Genomic DNA, 20,678 nt, shown 5'->3' on the forward strand with positions numbered 1-20,678 from the left:
TCTGTGTGTGTGTGTGTGTATGATTGGTCCGTGATAGATCGTTTTTGAGAGGCTATGTGTGTCTGGCTAAGTGGGTTGTTCTTTTGTTTGAGATGATTGCAGGCATGAACAAACTCACCTGAACTCTTTCCCCATTTGTTTGAAGATTTGCATACTGTGATTATGTGTAGGCTAAGGGCATGAGTAGGCCAAGGGCGGTTTCTATTTCTAGGTTTGGAGATGTATGTATATTTTTTGTGTGTGTGAGAGAGAGAAACATGTGCTCGTCAGCGTGATCTGTTTTTGTGCGTGTGTGTTTGTACAAAAGAGAGAGAACAAGGGAAAGAAAGATATATTTATATTGGTGTGATGGTGTGTTGTCCAGCTCTGAATATGTATGCAGGCTACCCTTTTACCATCAGAAACTGGTTGGTGTGTGTGTATGTGTGTGTGTGTGTGTGTGTGTGTGTGTATGTGTATGTGTGTGTGTGTGTGTGTGTGTGTGTGTGTGTGTGTGTGTGTGTGTGTGTGTGTGTGTGTGTGAGTGTTTTGTGTGTCTCACTCTCTCTAACACACATCAGACATGGCCTTTCTCTGTCTAACTGTTTCTGTCACCCATGCAGCCACACAAAAATGCTGTTTACAATAATTTGCATAAAGAACGGTTCATTAGAGTGTGACTGATTTATGTTTGCGTAGGTGAATGAGTATTTACAGTTTGCGTGCAGAAGTGTGAAAGCGTGAATACATTAGAACCTAATTTACATTCTTTCCATTCCTTTTCTTGCTAGCTCTTCTGCAATCCGGTTCCAGGGCAAAGCATCGTGGGTAATTAAACGGCTTAGTTATGTAGCTTGCTGGAATATACTGGTGTTGCTGTTGACTGCGTAAGTGTTAAGAACAGATATGCTGACAATGTGTTTCTCCTCTAATCAATACTCTTACTATGAAGAGAAAGATGCCTTCTGGCTTTGGTTTAAGGGTGTCTGTGAAATGGGTCCTGTTTTAAATGATAACTTTGAGTGTTGTTTTCTTCACATAGAGTGCCATAGAAATACACACACAAACATGGATGAACTCGCTCACTTTGTCTCTCTCTCTCTCTCTCTCTCTCCTTCTATTCTCTCTCATTCAAACACACAAATGCAAAACACACAACACACACAAACACACACACACATACGCACACACCAGGAGTCTAAAGAGCTGAGTGCATCGTCACCTGTTTGAATGGGTTCTATGCGTGCGGCACCTACAATAGCTGTCAATCCCAAATGACAAAGACCTATACGTTTGCAGTGTAATCTCTTTCACTCGCTCTCTGGTGAGTACAGAGTATCAACAGAATAACTCTGCGGGGCTCTCTTTGGAGGGAGCTAGTGGGTTGGGGAGCTCTAGAAGTAAAACATTTTTAAACAAAAGTTTTTAAAGCTAAAAGCCTCTCTCTATCTCTCTCCCTCGGTCTCTCTCTCTGTCTCTCTCTCACACTATCTCTCTCTCTCTGTCTCTCTCCCTCTCTCTCTCTTGTCCTCACCTGTTGAGGGAACTATTTCATCTATGTGTTTGTTTTGACAAATTGGTGCCCGCTGCCCGAGGCCGCTGTTTAGTGGCGTTGTGATCATACCTGCTCTCGATGGTGATCTAGCGCTCTAGCGTCTGTCAGCCATCCTCAGAAGCTTCCGGAAATTGGGGGCCGCCACTGGGGTGAGCAGGGAAATTCTCTAAACCATTCCTTGCTTGTTGGGAATTCCTGGCCTGCTCAACCTATGCAGTAATGCCTCATGTGCAGGTTGGACCATGTCAGATACTCATTCTCTCTCTCTCTCTCTCTCTTTCCCTCTATATTCCTCTTCTTTTCTGTCTTTCTCCTCTCTTCTCACGCTTCTCTCTATCTTTTCCTCCTTCTCTCTCTCTCCAATTCTCCCATCATCCATCCTGTCATACTCCATCCCTTGCGTCATTTCTTTTCTATTTCTCTCTCACATTTCTCTCTCTTCTCTTTCTCTCTCTTCCCCCTCTTCCTCTCCCTCTCCTCTTCTCTCTTTTTTTCAGAGCAAGGGCATGTTTGTCATTCCTCTCCAGCGAGCTCAGATGCAGCATGTTAAGCATCAGCCGCAAGCAGATAGTAATCACAAAATCACACATACTTCCTTCTCCCATCATGTCTTTTCACAGCAACCCTCCCTTGCCGTTGATTTATTGCTTCCGCAGGAATTCAATTTTGAAGTTTGTCTTCCAACACAGTCACATTGTCTTACTGGACGGTACTGAGGGATCTGCTGCTCTTCCCCAGCTTGTCATACCTTTTCAAAACACAAACACCATATCAGTAGACTATGTGAACTAAACTGTGGATACTTTTGCATTTCTTTGATACAAAATGGACTGAATGACCACTTCTTCCCAAATTCATCGATTCCTGCCTCAGTCAATGTTCACCACCAGAAAAACTCCTGCAGTAACTCTTGGTAATACAGCCTTTGCATTGAAATGTGCGTGCATGTAGGAAAAATATAGATGTAGTTGTGGCTGAAGTTTTTCCACCATTACTGTTGCATGTATAAGTCATGGGCTATCAATAAGATATGCTAAAGATTTACAATAAGTCAAGAGAGAATATTGCAGTAAATGTGAGGTTCATACATTTTGTATTCTAAATACAGAGGACTCCATGGATCAGCATTAGGGCTACAGAAGACTTCTAGTGGTAGCATGTTTTGTTGTTGTTTCACTTGAACTGAAAAGCATCTACGTACACCATTTTTGTTCTACTTTACCACAGAAATTGTAGCATAGAGCTGTCATGAAACACACTGCAGCATTTTGATTGATTTATTTAGTATTACAATATATGTAGTATTCTGTATTTTAATAATGATAAGAATTTTATGTCTGTATTGATTGTTTGTGAAATGTTTGAGGCTCCACCCTCCTGTCTCTCCACCCTCCCGTCTCTCCACTCTCCCGTCTCTCAACCCTCGTGTCTCTCCACTCTCCCGTCTCTCAACCCTCGTGTCTCTCCACTCTCCCGTCTCTCAACCCTCGTGTCTCTCCACTCTCCAGTCTCTCCACTCTCCTGTCTCTCCACTCTCCCGTCTCTCCACTCTCCCGTCTCTCCACCCTCGTGTCTCTCCACTCTCCCGTCTCTCAACCCTCGTGTCTCTCCACTCTCCAGTCTCTCCACTCTCCTGTCTCTCCACTCTCCCGTCTCTCCACTCTCCCGTCTCTCCACCCTCCCGTCTCTCCACTCTCCCGTCTCTCCACTCTCCAGTCTCTCCACTCTCCCGTCTCTCCACTCTCCCGTCTCTCCACCCTCCCGTCTCTCCACTCTCCCGTCTCTCCACTCTCCTGTCTCTCCACCCTCCTGTCTCTCCACCCTCCGCTCAGCCCATGCTCAGTCGTGTCTCCTGCAGAACTGGGTCACTTCCTACCTGGAAGAGACAGAAACACAGATAAGGGTGTATTTTGATCCCAAATATTTCCCTTTCATTTGCTTGTTCTTAGATAAGACACTTTCATGTGGCGAGTTCGGCACTGATGGGATTTCAGATGGTGTGTGTGTGTGTGTGTGTGTATGTGTTCACACTCAAACTGAAGGTTTAAATATGCAGGCCAGAAACAGCTGTTTGAAGTCGATTTATGTGATCATGGCTATGTGTGAGCAGCATAAATTGAAGGTTAAAAGGTTGAGACCAACATAATATTTATTTCTTAATCTGTGACAGTAGATTATATCTTTCCCACTGGTATGAATATGTGTGTGTGTGTGTGTGCACCTGTATTTCTGTGTGTATTTGTATATGTATTTCTGTGTGTGTGTCTCTGCCTGCCTGTGTGTATGTGTGTGTGTGTGTCTGTGTGTGTGCATGTATGTGTGTGTGTGTGTGTGTGAGTCTGTGTGTGTGTGTGTGTGTGTGCGCATGTGCATGTGCATGTGCATGTGTGTGTGTATGTGTGTTCGTGTGTGTGTTTGGGTGTGCGTGTGTGTGCATGTATGTGTGTGTGCGTGTATGTGCATGTATGTGTGTGTGCGTGTGTGTGTGCATGTGTGTGTGCGCATGTGTGTGTTGGTGTGTGTGTGTGTGTGTGTGTGCATGTGCATGTGTGTGTGGTGTATATGTGCATGTATGTGTGTGTGTGTGTGTGTGTGTGTGTGTGTGTGTGTGTGTGTGTGTGAGTTAACACTGCAGGGTGTGATGTTTCCTGCGCTGAGGTCACTGTGTGGCTAATGGAGTCGTGTATGGCTCCTGATTGCTGTCTCATCGGCCAGAGAGCAATGGGGTTGGAATGAAGAGCTGCTCTCAAGCAGGAGCCTCAGAGACAGAGAACCGGGGGGAACCAGCGCATTAATCACCAGAGAAACCATTTTCTTTCTTTTTCTCCTTCTCTCTCTCTCTCTTTCTCATTTCTGAGATTCCCTTGGCAACCAAATGAGCTCTCTTAGAGGGACTGTTCTCTAATCACCATAATAGGCTGTTGAGAGCAAACCAAATCCTGTGTGTGTGTGTGTGTGTGTGTGTGTGTGTGTGTGTGTGTGTGTGTGTGTGTGTGTGTGTGTGTGTGTGAGAGAGAGAGAGTGTGTGTGTTGGTGTGTTCATAAAGCCCGTATTCAAATTAGAGCCTGATTCCAGTTCTTACCTCCTGTCGACGTTGAGAGCTGTGTAATCTGCTGTGAGGTGTAATATATACGATAAGAGACTGTTCTGATCTCACAATCCGCCAGTGATTTTGCCTCCGCCTGTGATCTGACACACAAGCTCCACTGACACACAACCCCACACTAATGTACACAAATGCAGCACACACACACATATCAGCTAACGATAAACACACACTTACACTTCCGACATGCCAAGAGATGGGAAACAGTGAGAAAGCTGAATATTTATCCAAAATAAAATCTGTAAATTCACTCTTGTTCTTTGGCCTAAATGCTGCAATCATAGCAGCTTGCCCTGGATGCTTTTCCTTGTGATGTCTACAAAATGTTTGTCCCGTCTTGAATTCTTTGTTTGCTACTGCACTATCGTGATATAAATGATTTATCTTGGTCTGGCTGGACATTCAAATGGGAAAGTTGAATGATATGAAAGTTGTCAATCAGTCCAACAACAATGTGCTTTTATCAGTGTACTTCATACTGGTAAACACAGGTAAGAGAGAAACTAGAAGAGTGAAGTCTCTGCCTCTTTCTCCCTTTTTCTCTCTTCTTCTCTTTCTCTCTTTCTTTCATTCTCTCTTTCTCCCTTGCTCTTTCTCTCCCTCTCCTTCTGTCTTTCTCTGATCTCAGCCATGGAGGAAAAGATGTGACAGCAGTCTTATTCAGGAAATATTCCATCTGTGTCCCCCAATGAAACACACACGCACTCACATTAATATAACATGTCAACACATGTATCAATTTACAATAAATGCAAATATGCGTGTGTGTGTGTGTGTGTGTGTGTGTGTGTGTGTATGTGCGTGTGTGTGTTGGTGTGTGTGTGTGTGTTGGAAGACAGACTGTAGGTAGGTAGGCAGAGGAACAGAAGAGCAAGAGAAGTCTGTATAATCGACAATCACAAAGAGAGGTTCAAGGTGAAGGAAAGAGTGAGAGAGAGAGCAGAGAGGAAGTGGAGGAAGAGAGCAGGAGCGAAGGAAAAAAGAGGATAGGAGAGAGGAGAGAAGAGGAGAGGAGAGAGGGGAAGGCAAGGCGAGGTGTTCTTTGATGACGCAGGTCAGCAATCTCGTCTGACTCGTGGCATTCAGGGCCGGGAGGTCTCCACACAAGGCCCCAGTGTGCAGGCCAGGGCCAGGCTCTCGCCCAGCTGTCTGCCCAGGCAGGGTGAGATTATCCTGGGCCTCTCACTCCCCCTGCCCCCCTTCCAGCTGTCAGGCTCCTGGAGAAATGGCCAATTCAGGGACGGGACATTGGGGCAGTGTTCAAGGCCTGGGGGTGAGATTGATGAGCTGAACAAACACTCACACATAAATATGAAGGCACATGTGTGCACATGTGACAGAAAACACACACACACACACACACTCACATGTATGTGAATACACCTGCAAGCAAACACACACACACACACACACACACACACACACACACACACACACACACACTCACACGCACACACACACACACACACTCAAACACACACACACACACACACACACACACACACACAAACACACAAACACACACGCACACAGGCACACATGCACACACACACACACACACACACACACTCACACTCACACTCACACACACAAACACACATGTATGTGCATATATCTGCAAATACACACACACACACCTGTTTGGGTGTAATCAAATTAACATAAATGTGAGTATATGGCTCCATATTACGTAACAGATACTTGCCAAGAGATGAAAGACACTCTGATGATCATATTACAGTGGTGGGAAAAGCATGAGTCTCTCTCACTCACAGACACACAGACACACACACAGACACACACACACACACACACACACACACACACACACACACACACACACACACACATACAAGAACACACACAAGAAAAAACATACAGGCAATATTGCTGATGTTTTTGGTTGTTGAGAGACACTGTAAACTGATTATGAAATATATACACATGTCTGGTTTGTCTTAGAAGATAAAAGCTTTAATACATTTCTCGATCGTAGCATTTCATTGCACATCTGTGTTTATTAAACATGAATCAACAGAGATCCATAAATGAATTTGCACCACATTTGCCAAATGGCATGACTTTTAATCTTTGCTGTCTATCAGTTTAATTACAGTGCACGGGTTTGTGCATGAGTTCACCCATTTTGAGCTTGATTGTGTTTATAATTTAGCCTCCGAGGGGCCATGTGGAGTTTCTAAATAACCTCAATATTTGAGAGGAAGCGAGGGATCAGTCTTGCTGGGAAATAGAGAACATTTGACCTGTCCTAAAACATTGCTCTATTCACAGCACTGGAGGCAGATCTGAAAGGTAAACACGGACACAGGGGAGTCCACAGGGGGAAACTTCATGCCTGACGACAGCGTGGTGCACAAATGCCACAGGCAATGCCCGACAACAGCGCAAGTGAAATGCCACCGGCCAAATCGATGCCAACAGCATGAATCAAATGCCATTGGAACACACAATGTCCGACTGTACCAGTCAAATGCTAACAAATGCCTAACAAAAGCACAAAAGGTGCCAGACCTGAGAAATAGAGAAATATTGTATGAAATAAGTCACAACCCGCAACTTTTTTTTATTCCATTTCAACTGTAAGTGTATTTTTATTTCTGTGAAGTGGCCTTACTTGTGTCCAGTCGTTGTGTCCAGAGTTGTTCGGGTATTGTGCTGCCATTAAGTACTGTTGAAATGATACTCTGCTACTTTAGGGAACTCAGTCAACTAGTCATCTCAGTGACTGAAAGAGATTGAATCACTGCATCATCGAATCACTGATTGCAGTGAATCACTTCCTGATTCACTGCAACCATAACCAAAGTCTTAGAGACCATTATTTTGACAAAATAACACAAATATTCCCAGAATTCCACCATCTAAATGATCTGGACAGACTCTCAGTTCTACTGGGAGAGAGGGAGGACTGTTGTAGACTGGCAGCAAAATATGTATCAGCCCATCAGCTCATCATATGTGTCATGAGCTCCACAATAATATGAACCCCCTGTCCCACATAACTAATATTTAATGTTTAATAATTAACAACCTGTTATATGTTTCTATACCACAATGTTACCACCTATAACTTATTGTTTGTTTTTTATTTATTTATGTTAATTGTGCTTTGGCAATGTTGTATTGTATGCAGTCATGCCAATAAAGCCTTTTTGAATTGAATGAATTTAATTGATTGACCTAATGACTGCTGGTTTCATTTCGTAGTCAGCTTAATAGAACTATAGAACTGAAATCAGATTTCTATAGGAATATCAATTCTATGGAATTCTAAGAAAATTCTAATTCTAGAAGAACAGTAAGTAGGCCTTGATAGTGCAGTCAAACTAAGTTAGCATCTAGCTAATGTATGCAGCTCTGACCACTCTGTTTATGATTAAGAGCCCAGGGTGTTTCTGTGGGCGTATGAAGCCAGCGTGATTGCCTGGGTGTGAGCGTAGAGGTGGACTGGGGGGCTGTTCAGGCCGTGGTGGGGGCCAGCACAGCATCTGTGTGAGGACAGGACTGGAATGTGCTAGACATTAGGAGATGAATTTATCTGTGTGAAGACAGGAAAGTACACGCACAGAAAAGTGTGCACACAGACACACACACAGACACACACACAGACATGCACACCCACACAGTCCTCTCATTAGGAGATTCATTTATGAAAGTTAAATGAGCATCTGCAGAGCGGGCGTGGTTCATTTGGTGGGACGGATTAAGACAAATCACAGCCGCCTCTCTCTCTCCCTCACACACACACAATCACACACACCTCATAAATCAGAGGCATAAGCAGCTGGTGTGGTTTTGCCGCAGTGATCTTGGCCTCGTAGGGAGATGTATTTTATGTCAGTGTGCACAGCATCCCAAACCAATATCAGCATCCTCTGCCTCACTCCTCCGGTGAGGTACAGCACTTACGTCAGCACTCTACTCCCAGAGGAGCACTGCCTTACCCTGCTCCTGCTCCTGCTCCTGCTCCTGCTCCTGCTCCTGCTCCTGCTCCTGCTCCTGCTCCTGCTCCTGCTCCTGCTCCTGCTCCTGCTCCTGCTCCTGCTCCTGCTCCTGCTCCTGCTCCTGCCCACTCCTTGGCCTGACGTTGTTAAGGCCTGGGGTCTAGAGATCATCTCCACAACACACACTCACACACATAAACACACACACACCGTACACGTACACACAAACAAGCGCAAACAAGCGCAAACACACATAAACACACACAGAGAGACACACAGAGATGCTCTAGTCCACACCCCTCTCCAATTACACCCCCCCCCCCCCCCCCCCCCCCCACACACACACACACGACCCAAGTCATAAAACACTCCACGGGCAAACGTAACGACTGCTGGGCCCATACGCCAGCAGGATAATACACCACAGTCATCAACGGACAGCGATGCGCCCCCATTTTATGAACGCACTTTATTTGTCATATGAATCTTCTGGGAATATGGGCACAATATGGACAGGGCTCAGGGGGCTGGTAAAGCTTTGCATTTCCTTACATGTTTTATTACAAGCAACATATATGTATGTGTATGTGTACATGTGCATTTGTGTGTGTGTGTCCGTGTGTGTGCGCGTGTGCGTCTGCGTGTGTGGGTGTGTGTGTGAGTGTGTGTGCGTGCGGGTGTGTGTGTATATGTGAGTTTGTGAGTGTTGAAGTTAGTGGTAGCCTGTGACATGAAATTAAACCCAGTGAATGTCATTAAGAACATATTTACTACAACATTCAATGGGTGTTAATGCAAAAGTGAATGGCTTGTTAATTAAATGAGGAATGTTAATTCTGAAAAATATCCTTCATCATCAAGCATTGCCTTACTTGAATCTTCTGTCACAGAGCCAATACAGCCGTGTTATGAGTGACATAGTGTGACATTTTGTACAGATACCCTGTGTCGTGGTACCATGACCTGTAGTAGTCTTGGCAGCTCTCCATATCTTTGAGGCCGAGAGAGCTTGTCAGCAGCTAACATAAGCATTCGGGCTTCTAACATTATGAGACTTACTGTGACAATGACTGATAATGAGAATGTGACAAAGTTTTATCACTGAACACAAACTGTCATGATATGGAAGCCATGACAGGTTTCTGGCTTAACAGACGTACTCATATAAGTCTTTATGATAGAGGATGTGTGAGGCGATGAGTCTACAGACTACAGATGTGTTTGTTGTTTATCTGTGCTGCTCTTGCACTTGCCTGGTACTAAAAAGTGTCCCTGCATTTGATTCAGAAGTCAGTCAAAATCACGATACTTAATGACTACATATGGTGTAATCACGGGTTGAGTTAGAGTAGTCGGGCATGCGGAGTCGGGGGGGGGGGGGGGGGGGGGGGGGGGGGGGGAGTGTTGGCATAGCGTACAGGGAACCTTCAGAAGCATAGCTGATAACCCCAAGTGGTCAGTCCAAATCAAGATTCTCTTAAAAAACTAAATATGCCGTGGTCATCTCACCAAGAGCGAATTTGAAGCAGTCAGGGTAGATGGAAAGCAGGCAGAGCCACAGGGACGCCCCAGAGGCCAGGCTGAGAACCCCTACAGCCCCTAGTATAATGACACACCTGATGCGTGTCCCAGGGTGGAGGTCCACTGGTGGGGACAGGCTCCAGCTCAGGTGAAAGACCTGAAGGTGACTCCACACTCAAACATTATTATTGATGGGCAAACTGGACCATGGGCGTTAACAGACATGGGTGAAACTCAAAGGAGTGTCCCCATGAAGAGCTCTGTGGATGGATGAGTCAAATATTATTACTGATGGGCAAACTGGACCACGGGCGTTAACAGACATGGGCAAAACAGAGGAGCGTCCCCATGAAGAGCTCTGTGGATGGATGAGTCAGGTATAATAGTATAATGAGGGATGGGCAAACGTGTTTGGTTGTATAATGGACCATGGGCATTAACAGACAGCTCTGCGTGCGGGTCTAGTGTGAAACACGTGGATGGATGGGTGAGTCAGACAGGAGGGGAGTCATCTCTTGTTCCATTCCAGGAAAATGAAAACAAATGAAATCTGGTGTGTTCAGTTACTCAACAGGTCAGTTGAAACAGTCAAGTAGCCCATGCAGAGGAGGAGAAGATGTTTCTGTAAACATGCATAGCGGGTTGGAGCGGGGGGGGGGTCTAACACAATGCTGGAGGAACTCCCATTCTGACGAAGCCTCATCGGGGCAGGTGCTGGCATGGAGAGGGGTGGGGGGCGATGGAGCGTTACCAGGGGCTACGCCTAGAGGAAATCCCCCCAGAGATGAGACAGTTTGCTGGGCATGACCGACCTGGCACGGCTCAGCATGGTGGGGCTCCGCAGGTGATAGAGATCAGCAAAACACAGACACAAACACACACACACGTCACACCTCACAGATCATAAAAGAGCATCCCTGTAGGTATGTGTGTGTGTGTGTGTGTGTGTGTGTGTGTGTGTGTGTGTGTGTGTGTGTATGTGTGTGTGTTGGATGAGGTAGATAGAGAAAAAAAATACAAAAGAAAAGATGCAATGTAGCAAATTTTGTTGATGAGATGTAAAGTGAGCAGAGCAACAAGAAAAGGATCATGGTAATTGCATGTTGCTGTGTTGCTATGTGTGAGTTTGTGTTTCTAAGCGTGTTTGTGTGAAGTGTATGTGTGTGTATGTGTGTGTATGCCCGTGTGTGTGTGTGTGTGTGTTTGTGTGTGTGTGTGTGTACATTTCTTTGTTTCCGTCTGTAAGTGTATGTGTGCGTGTATGTGTTTCTGCAGTGTGTGTGTGTGTGTGTGTGTGTGTGTGTGTGTACATTTGTTTGTTTATGTCTGTAAGTGTGTGTGTGTGTGTGTGTTGTGTGTGCAGTGTTTGCTCGCTCAGGTATGGCAATGGTATGTACTCTTCCTATCTTTCCTATCTGGTTTGCCAGGAAACCAGAACAAACACAAAGTCCCTTTGAAATCTGCTCAAGCATGTTTGTTTGTGTCAGGCGCTCGGGTGCTTGGGGGATTACATCGTTTCTTTTCTTTCCTCTCCTCTTTTTTTTTCTCCTCCACCAAAAAGTCCCTCGGAGAGAATCTCTTGGCATCGTTGCCATAGTTTCCCCTACAGTAGTGTATATGTGTGTGTGTGTGTGTGTGTGTGTGGGTGTGTGCGTCTGTGTGCGCGTGTGCATGTGTGCGTGTGTGTGTGTGTGTGAAAGAGGGGAGGAGGACTTTAACTTCTCTTTTCCAAGGAGGAGAGCGCATCGAATCTCACACTTAGCCTCTTGGGCGAGGATTTTGAGGAATTACTCTGTGAGAGGAAACAGGGATCCGCAGATTAGCCGAGAACAATAGCCCCCTAGAACGCCATTGTCAGGCACTGTAGTCTCCTACAGAACAACTACAAGCACTTTTCATCCCATGCTGGGTGAGTTTCAGGGGACTATTGTTCTCCACTGGAACATTTCAACACATTGTCTTCAAACATGTGTGTGTGTGTGTGTGTGTGTGTGTGTGTGTATGGGTGTGTGTCTTTGTCTTTTCCAGCCTGAATTGTGAACGTCTCCTTCCTTCTCCCTGAAGTGTCTCCTCTGAACTCTCCCTTGTCTCTTTTCTCTTACTGGAACACTTCCTGACTCAAACAAACTAGAAACATACAAACAAATCTGCCTTTGAACCAGAGTTGCCTCTCCCCAGCGTACCTCTATACCCCTACTACTGATAAATGATAGAGAGACTATCATTTTCAACACTTCCTCTTCTGGGCACCGTGGCAGTTATGCAACGATGCTTTTGGGAAACGCACCCCAAGTTCAACCGAGATGTCAGATTTGAACCAGCCCTGGCCCAGATGTTGTTCTGAGGCATCTGCAGCCCGGTTCTGTCAAACCCACTCACTTCTCTGCTCTCTCACCAACACCTTATGTGTCCCTCATGCCTTCATCCTGCTGCAGAATCTCCTCTAATTGCTTTTAAAACGGTGCCCATAAACCGGCCCCGTGAAATGCGGGCCAATTAGCATTGACCCTGAAGGTGGAGTGTCGATTCTGTGGGCGTCGTGTTGGCATGGGGGTGGAGTGTATTTTCCATCTCTGTCTTTCATTTGGGTAATGAGGCGGGTCTAATTAGCGGCTTAACGACCCCGGCGAGCCGCCGAGGGGTCCAATCCGTTAGCCGAGTCAATCTCCAGTGTCGTGTGTGTCACGACAGGCCTGACCTGAGGTATTACCACCATGTGAGTTTGCTCAAGGGCGTGAGGGCTAAGTGACCGTCCAGCGGAAGCTCCTCTGTAATGAGAGTGTGTTCGCAAGAGCGGGGAGTTGGCCCTTTAATCTTCATTTGTGTGGAGCAGAGGTAGGCTGGCACGCATGACTGGTCACATTAGAGACGAAACCACACACACCCTGTAATTCATACACACACCAAACGAGATCCACCCATTAGGTTCTCATTGTGTGAATAGCTGTGAATAGCGTGTGTGTGTGTGAAGGCATTTGTCTGTGTGCATTTGTGTGTTTGTTTCCTCTGTAGAGTGCTGACTGTGTGTGTGTGTGTGTGTGTGTGTCGGTGTGTATGTGTGTGTGTGTGTGTGTGTCTCTATGCATCTGTATGAATGTGAGTGTAAGTGTGTGTGTGTGAGTATGTGCATGTACTAGAAAATGGGCTTTTGCTATTGCATTTAAAAGTGCATGTTCATTCATGTGCCATATGTACTACACCTTGTTCTCCTGTATATTCGTATACATTAGTGTATTTGTGTGTGTGTGTGTGTGTGTGTGTGTATGTGTGTGTGCGAGTGTGTGTGTGTGTGTATGTGTGTGTGCGAGTGTGTGTGTGTGTGTATGCGATTAAATGTGTGCAATTCCGTTTATTACCAGTCACTATGTTCAATGAGTTGCATCAGTCCAAAGCATCTCATTAGTGTGATGATAGCAGAGAAGCAAAAGGAGAAGACTCAGCGACATACTGCTCATGTCAGGTCATACATCTTTAATGAACTAAAGGCTCAAAATGGTACCACCATCTTCTTCTCAGGAGGGCTCAAATGCAACCCTCCACAGAACTGTTTTAATGCTCCTCAAAAAAGATAGGTAGTGTTACATCTGAACTTTGGAACGTGGAAAGTAAAAAAGGTTCCCGTCAAAACAGAGAGAACTCATTATTCTGAAGCTCAACATTATAGCAGCCTTTCAACTGGTTGACATGAAATGAGGTAATTATTCCGCAGCCATCAACCTCTCCCCCTCATACTGACACTAGCTGTCAACACGACTTCTTTAACTTAAGGGCAGGAGTTAACTGAGAATGAAATGAACATACACAGAGGTGACTGCACTGCACGGAAATACAGTTCAAAATATTCCTGGGTTGTAGTGATCCGAATCCGTCATTCGGTACAGCACAAATAATATGATGGAAACAGATACCTCTTCTACCCCGAAGTTGCTCTTTACTATTTGGGGGAAAAAAGGCCAACTCCATGATTGACATGTCTGTACCTCAGCCATTATTCTTCAAATCGATTCATATCTTTGTGGATGGGCCACAAGACAAAAATGCCCATTTCGTTTGCCACATTGGACCATGATTTCACAAACTGGTCGTTTGTTTTAGTACACATTATTGATGAGTGATCGCTGTATTCTCTTACTCCACTGAGTCAGCGTCAGCGGTGTTCCCGGCTGTCACTCAGGGAAACTCTCCCATCCAGGAGGAGGAGCCATCATGGAGCTAGCAAGACAAAAGTCTGGTGTGGCAGCTGGATTTCTTATAAACCCACGCAACCTATACATCCAAATTTAACATGCTGTCCTGTATAAACCACGCTCACTTACGGTCCTCTACAGATAATACATACAGATAAGGGAACAGATCATTGTGTTTGCTGATGAGGTACAGATACAGGTACAGGCACAGGTACAGATACACATAATGACACTGAAGGCTGAACCACAAGAGAAGTGTTAATAGGATTAATACAAGTTTTGTCATTAAATACACCATTATAATAATACAACGTAAAAACTGTAATAAAAAAGTGCCTGTTGAGAAATAGTCTTTCTCTCCTGTAATGGGAGATAATATTTATGGTTGGTTTTTTTCGCTGACATTAAAGAGTAAGCTGTCGGCAGTTTTCTCCTTCTTAATTTGGCGGAATGAGATGTTGAAGGGCGGGTAATGGCCCTCCAGAGGCAAGGCTTTATGAGAGGAGACGCGAGGAGAGGAGAAGACTGTAATTACTGGCAGACACTGGCCTCCTATCAAAAGCACATCAAGCAACTTCAAAAGCAGAGCACAGAAACGGTACAACAGGCAAAGATAACCGCTGTTAGGCTAAACCTCAGGATGGGCTCCACCTCTTTTACACACACACTCACACACACACACTCATACACAGTCACAAACACACACATACACACACACACGAGACAAGGGTGTATAAACTACACTGCTTTACTACTCACACTATATATGTCCAATAACAACGTTTGGGTTCAGATCAAACGTATTGTTACGACCCCCTTTGCCCCCTGCGCACCCCGCCTGCAGTCCCAGTACTGGCCATACAGAGGCAGCAGGTTGTGGGCCTGCAGCGGGGAAACTGATTAGCGGTGATTACCTGGCGCCGGTGTGGGTATAAAAGCACTGCAAGGTCTTGTGAGCGGTCCTTTGAGCTTCCGCTCCTCTCATTTACTTTTTAAACACACTTTTTGCAACCACTCCTACTCACGTACATACTCGCTTCACTCATTATTCATCTTAGAATCCCCTAGACATTTTCGTTAAATCTACCTTTTTGACTGAATAAACATATTTACGTAACTATGGACTGCCTCCTCCTTTTTTAGGTTGCGATCTTACGAGCCGGTTGTAACACCAATGCTCACGCTTTTCTTCACATTACCTGCCTTTAAATGGCTTGTTACTTATAATCATCCACCTCCTTTCTTTCTCTCAAACTCATCTCTTCTCCTCCCAATACCCCCCCCCTCCTCCACACTCCCCCCTTCAGATTGGATATTGGGTGTGGTTGTCTCCCCCCCCCCCCCGGCTCTGTTTACCCTTATGCAGTGCACAACAACATGTGGGTTTGTCATGTTTTATTGTGCCTGACCTGCAGTCAGGTGGCCTGTTGGCATTTGCTAAAATAGCAGAATTAAGTCAGAAGAAGATGGCAGCCTGAGAAACGTTGGAATGTTGGATTATAATCAGGATGTAAAATAAAATAAAAACTTTGAACAATGAGCAACACATACCTAAAATCCATATGCTTTTCAGCCTCGTCCAATAAAAACGCAGTAACTGGATATTCATCCCCGTCCATGTTGCTGTGGATCGGACTAATGGAGCGTTTATTTAGGCTCTGTGTTCATTAGTCGGCTTTGCCCGAGTATTTCAAACACACATCTGTACCCGTCACCCACCGTCCTAATCGATTCCCTGATGCAAACTCTCGGGAGGGACGCAGACTTGGACCAATCAATGATTCTCGGAGCAGCATTCATCAGTTTCCCTAGAGAAGCAATGCACTGAGGAGTGGGTGGTGGTCCATCTCAAAAAAGGAGAAAATGATCATTGAGTGTAATGAAAAGTTGAATTAAAATGTAGTTCTAGGTTGATGACTGGTGCTAGGGCTTGCTGTAAACTGGCTCCCAGTCACAAGCTATCTGGATGGAGAACACTGCTGAACATTATATAACATATATATACATGTTTGATACTATTAATAGCTCATAAGGAATCTGACCAATGAATCATCTTATCCATGCAACTGAGAGATTCAGTATTCTGAAATCACTTTATCAATGACAGGACACCAATGGTTATTTGATGGTTACCAATATTAGCAATGAGAATGAAATGACAAAATGTTTGATGATAAGCTTATAAGGTATCTGCCATCACCATGGGAGCTGCAAGAAGCATGACTGATCTTCTCCATGGAATGGAACTCTCTCCTACAGGGTTTAGAGGCCTGCTTTGGGCATTTATTGATTGATAGTTTAATGATGGGCTTATAATACCAACATCTAGACTTTTCAATTAAACTTTCAGTTCTCAGGACAGAATCAGTGCAGAGTGTTTTATTTCAACCTGTATCCTTCCTCCCACTCTTAGAAATGGATGTTGTTTTCCATCTCTTTTTGGAACCTTTGTGCTATCAGTTTGATAAAACTGCATCTGTCTGTCTCATTATCCCCCACCCCATCTCTCTCTCTCTCTCTCTCTTTCTCTCTCTCTCTCTCTTTCCTTCTTTCTCTCTTGATTGTCTCTTTCTCTGAAAATCCATTCCCCCCTCTTCTCTCCACCTTCCAATCTTTTTCTCTCTCTTTCTCCCTCTCTCTCTGGATGGGATTGGGTGTGGTTCTCTCTCTCTCTCTCTCTCATTACCTCCCCCTCTCACTCACCCCTTTTGTTACCCCTCTCCCTCTGTCTCTCTTTACCTCCCCTCCAGTCATCTTGGTCTTTCACAATCTTTCTCTCATTCTCCCTAAATCGTTCTACACCTCCCTCCCTTTCCCCCTTCCCCCCTCTCTCTTCCTGCATCTCTGTCTATCTCCCTTCCTTTTCTATTTTTTATAGAGTACCAGATCTCTCTATCCCTGGATATTGACGGTTCGGAGTGGTTGTCTTTATCTTTCCCTTCACTTCTCTTTACCGCTCTCCTTCCTACTTCTCTCTTTCCCACTATTTCTCTCTCTCTTCTTTCTCACTCTCCTTTCTTCTTCACACTCTTCCTCCCTCCACCCTCTCTGTCTCAGTTCAATTCGAAGTTGCTTTATTAGCACGCCTGGATACAGTGTTGCCAAAGCTAATGTTAAGTAGTATAACGAGAACACTGAAGAAATAAAAAACACGTCAATGTGAATATAAACAGCAATGTGAACATAAAATGTATTTTAGAAATAGTGTCGATTGTCTCTCTCTATTCACCCCTTTTTCAGCCTCTCTTTCTCCTCCCCTCCTTACTCTCTCACTCTCTTCCTCTCCTCACTCTTCCTCTCATCACTCTCTTCCTCCCCCCTTTTCCTCTCTCTGGGTAATATGGGGGAGTGGGTGTGGTTCCGCTTCACTTCTCTCATTTTTATTAGTGTGAGATGGGAGTCTCCTGGTATGGAGTTTGAATCAGTGATGGGTCGATCCATAACACCCACACCCTGATGCTCATATATGCTCAAACACACACACACACAGGCACACAGGCATACACACACACACACACAGACACACACACACACACACACACAAACCACTTGCACACACACACGTTGTACATTTAACCAAGACCTTGAAGAGGACAGTTTTATCCTCTTCTCCTTGGATTAGGAGGCGATGATCCACCCTTACTGACCTGACTCACTCTCTATTCTCACCATTACTGACTCACTCACTCACTTTCTATTCTCACCCTTACTGACCTGACTCACTCACTATTCTCTCTCACTCACTCACTCTCTATTCTCAACCTTACTGACCTGACTCACTCTCTATTCTCTCTCACTCACTCACACCCTCCATTGTCCACTGAGTTTCTGTTCTGGTGCTCCACTGCAGTGATGAAATGATGGTTTATACAAAATAACTTTTTGCATGAACTTAATTAAATCATGGAAAGTATTTCCACATGATTTGATGGCTTTCTTTCAGCATTAAGCAATTCTGTTGGTCCAACTTAATGTACTTGGGTTTGCTCAGCTTCATTTATTAGGGCTGATTTAACTTGTTTACTAGGCTCGGCTCCAACTTATATTAATAGGGTTGGTTCAACTAATTGCCACTGCGCACAGGCAGGCGGTCATATAGAGTTTGACGGGGTTTTTTTTCTTCTTCTTCTTCTACCTTTTTTTCCACTAATTTGTGGTCGGCATCATAGGCTTCCCTAATCAGTGGGTTTTAAGGGTTATCATGGGGTGCTGCAACTGATCTCAAGAACCGCTTAGGCTATAGTTGTTGATATAGTTGTTAGGCTTGGTGTCCTTCTAAAAAGTTGCATGACCAGAGACATAGTAAACAGTACCGTAACGGAAACACTTGAGGCCCCCCCCCCGCAGAATAACCCTGAGAGCCCCCCCATATAGGCAAGATATCAAAACTCTCAAAAATACTTGTTATTTTTGGAAGTTTGGCATTCAATTCAGCAATTTTCTGTTTTGCCGCTTTTGAATTTGCGTTTAATTTTCTCCTCAGGAAAAATCAGTGCTAACGTTACTGAGTGAATCAGTGCTAACGTTAGCTACCTATTTGATGCGGGCACGCCGGTCTGTGACCTTCTGAGCTATGTCGTCACGTCACTAACCTAGCTAATAAAGAAAGCACAATTCTATATATTTTTCTTTATTTTTATATCAACTCTGGAAACACAGACAAGACAATAAGACCATAGTGTGCATCCCATGTAATTCAAATTGCAATTTTTTTTTAAATATCTTGTTCTTTCACTTCATTCTTGTTCATCCTCTCACTTTCTGCATCGTTCATATTAAGCAGCATGATGTGGTACATCTAGTTTTAGTAACTAGTTAGTGTTATTACAGCGTGATGGGGTTTAATCATTTTGACAATCCCTTTCCCTGTTTTTCAGTGGTGTGTGTGCTCCTGGATGGCTATGTATTCATGATGCATGTGTATGCCTCCCATGTTCTCTTCAGTTATTATGCTCTCTCGGAACTCATCATCGTAATAATTCAACACCCCCCTATACATTTCTCAACAGCCAATGCATTTCCAAGTTATGCTAAATTCCAGATACGCTAACATAATCCACTGATAATTCCAGTATTATTCCTTTCACATGATTTGTACACAGTGGCGTTTCTGCAAAAACCTTATATAGACAAACTGGCGTGTAATATCCCTTGCTGGTATGACCAGTATTCATAATTAGATGATCTTGGTTTATTGCCATTTACTTCTGAGCTACACACATCTGAGATGAAAACTCCCTTTCTCAAACGAACAGCACAAATCATAATAATCAGCATATGACATTTAGCTGCTTGCCAAAGCATCAAATGAAGACTTGGCTTTTAATCAGCATCTCTGATTAGCATATTAAAATCTGTAATAACCCCTTCTCATGAATATCTGCGCTCTCTTTCGGATGCATCATAGTTCATTAGGTCTATCTCTCTAATCTCAGAAATGGGCCAAACATGTTCATTCAGATTCTGTCAACGGAGATGAACTTATCATTTCGGCAATATGTTTCTGTAATTAGGAGTTTCCAGCCGAGCTCAGTTCATTTGGTGCTCTTGATTGCTCTCCAAACTGGTAAATATGGAGAACAGCTCAGTAGGATATCTAATAAAACAACAAAATTAACCAATCATGGCAATTGACTGTGACACTTCCAGGATGAAGGTGACTATTATAATTGGTGGAATGGCTGATATCAGAATCAGTGGCAGAACAGGACAGATAGTTGCAACAAAAGTCTGCAACAAAAGTGGTGGACAGCACGGATTGTCCACACAAAAAAACTCCATTTTGAAAGGAAAAGAGTGTCTCGACTCATGTTTCCAAACATGTGGTTCCTTTCTGAGGAAAGGACAGCAAAGTGGAACTGTAAAACAAGCGGTTCCAGACCCCATCCTCTCACATCCACCCCAGCTATTTAGCTTTTATTTTAGCCAGCCAAAGAGTTTGAGATGGGAGGGCAGTCAGTAATCAGGGGTGTGTGCATGTTGAGTAGGTCGGGGCAGTTACAATAGAATTGCAGGAAAGATTAAATGTTTTCCACATGGAGCATTCGATCTCATTCTCTCATTCTCTCTCTCTCTCTCTCTCTCTCACTCTCTCACTCTCTCACTCTCTCACTCTCTCACTCTCTCTCTCTCTCTCTCTCTCTCTCTCTCTCTCACTCTCTCTCTATTGTGTGTGTGTGTGTGTGTTTTGTTTGTATTGTGTACAGTTTGAGCAGGTTATTCGTTTAGCGCCCTGGGTCTTGCATCTAGAGGATTATCTATCAGCTGTACTTTCAAAACTGCCTGATGTCAAAAGTATAAAAAAAGATAAAAGGAACAAAGAGAGGTTTGAGAAAACCCCAAATACGTGAGAATCCAGGAGAGG

This window comes from Clupea harengus, chromosome 12, assembly GCF_900700415.2.
Source record: "Clupea harengus chromosome 12, Ch_v2.0.2, whole genome shotgun sequence".
NCBI classification, from domain to species: domain Eukaryota; kingdom Metazoa; phylum Chordata; class Actinopteri; order Clupeiformes; family Clupeidae; genus Clupea; species Clupea harengus.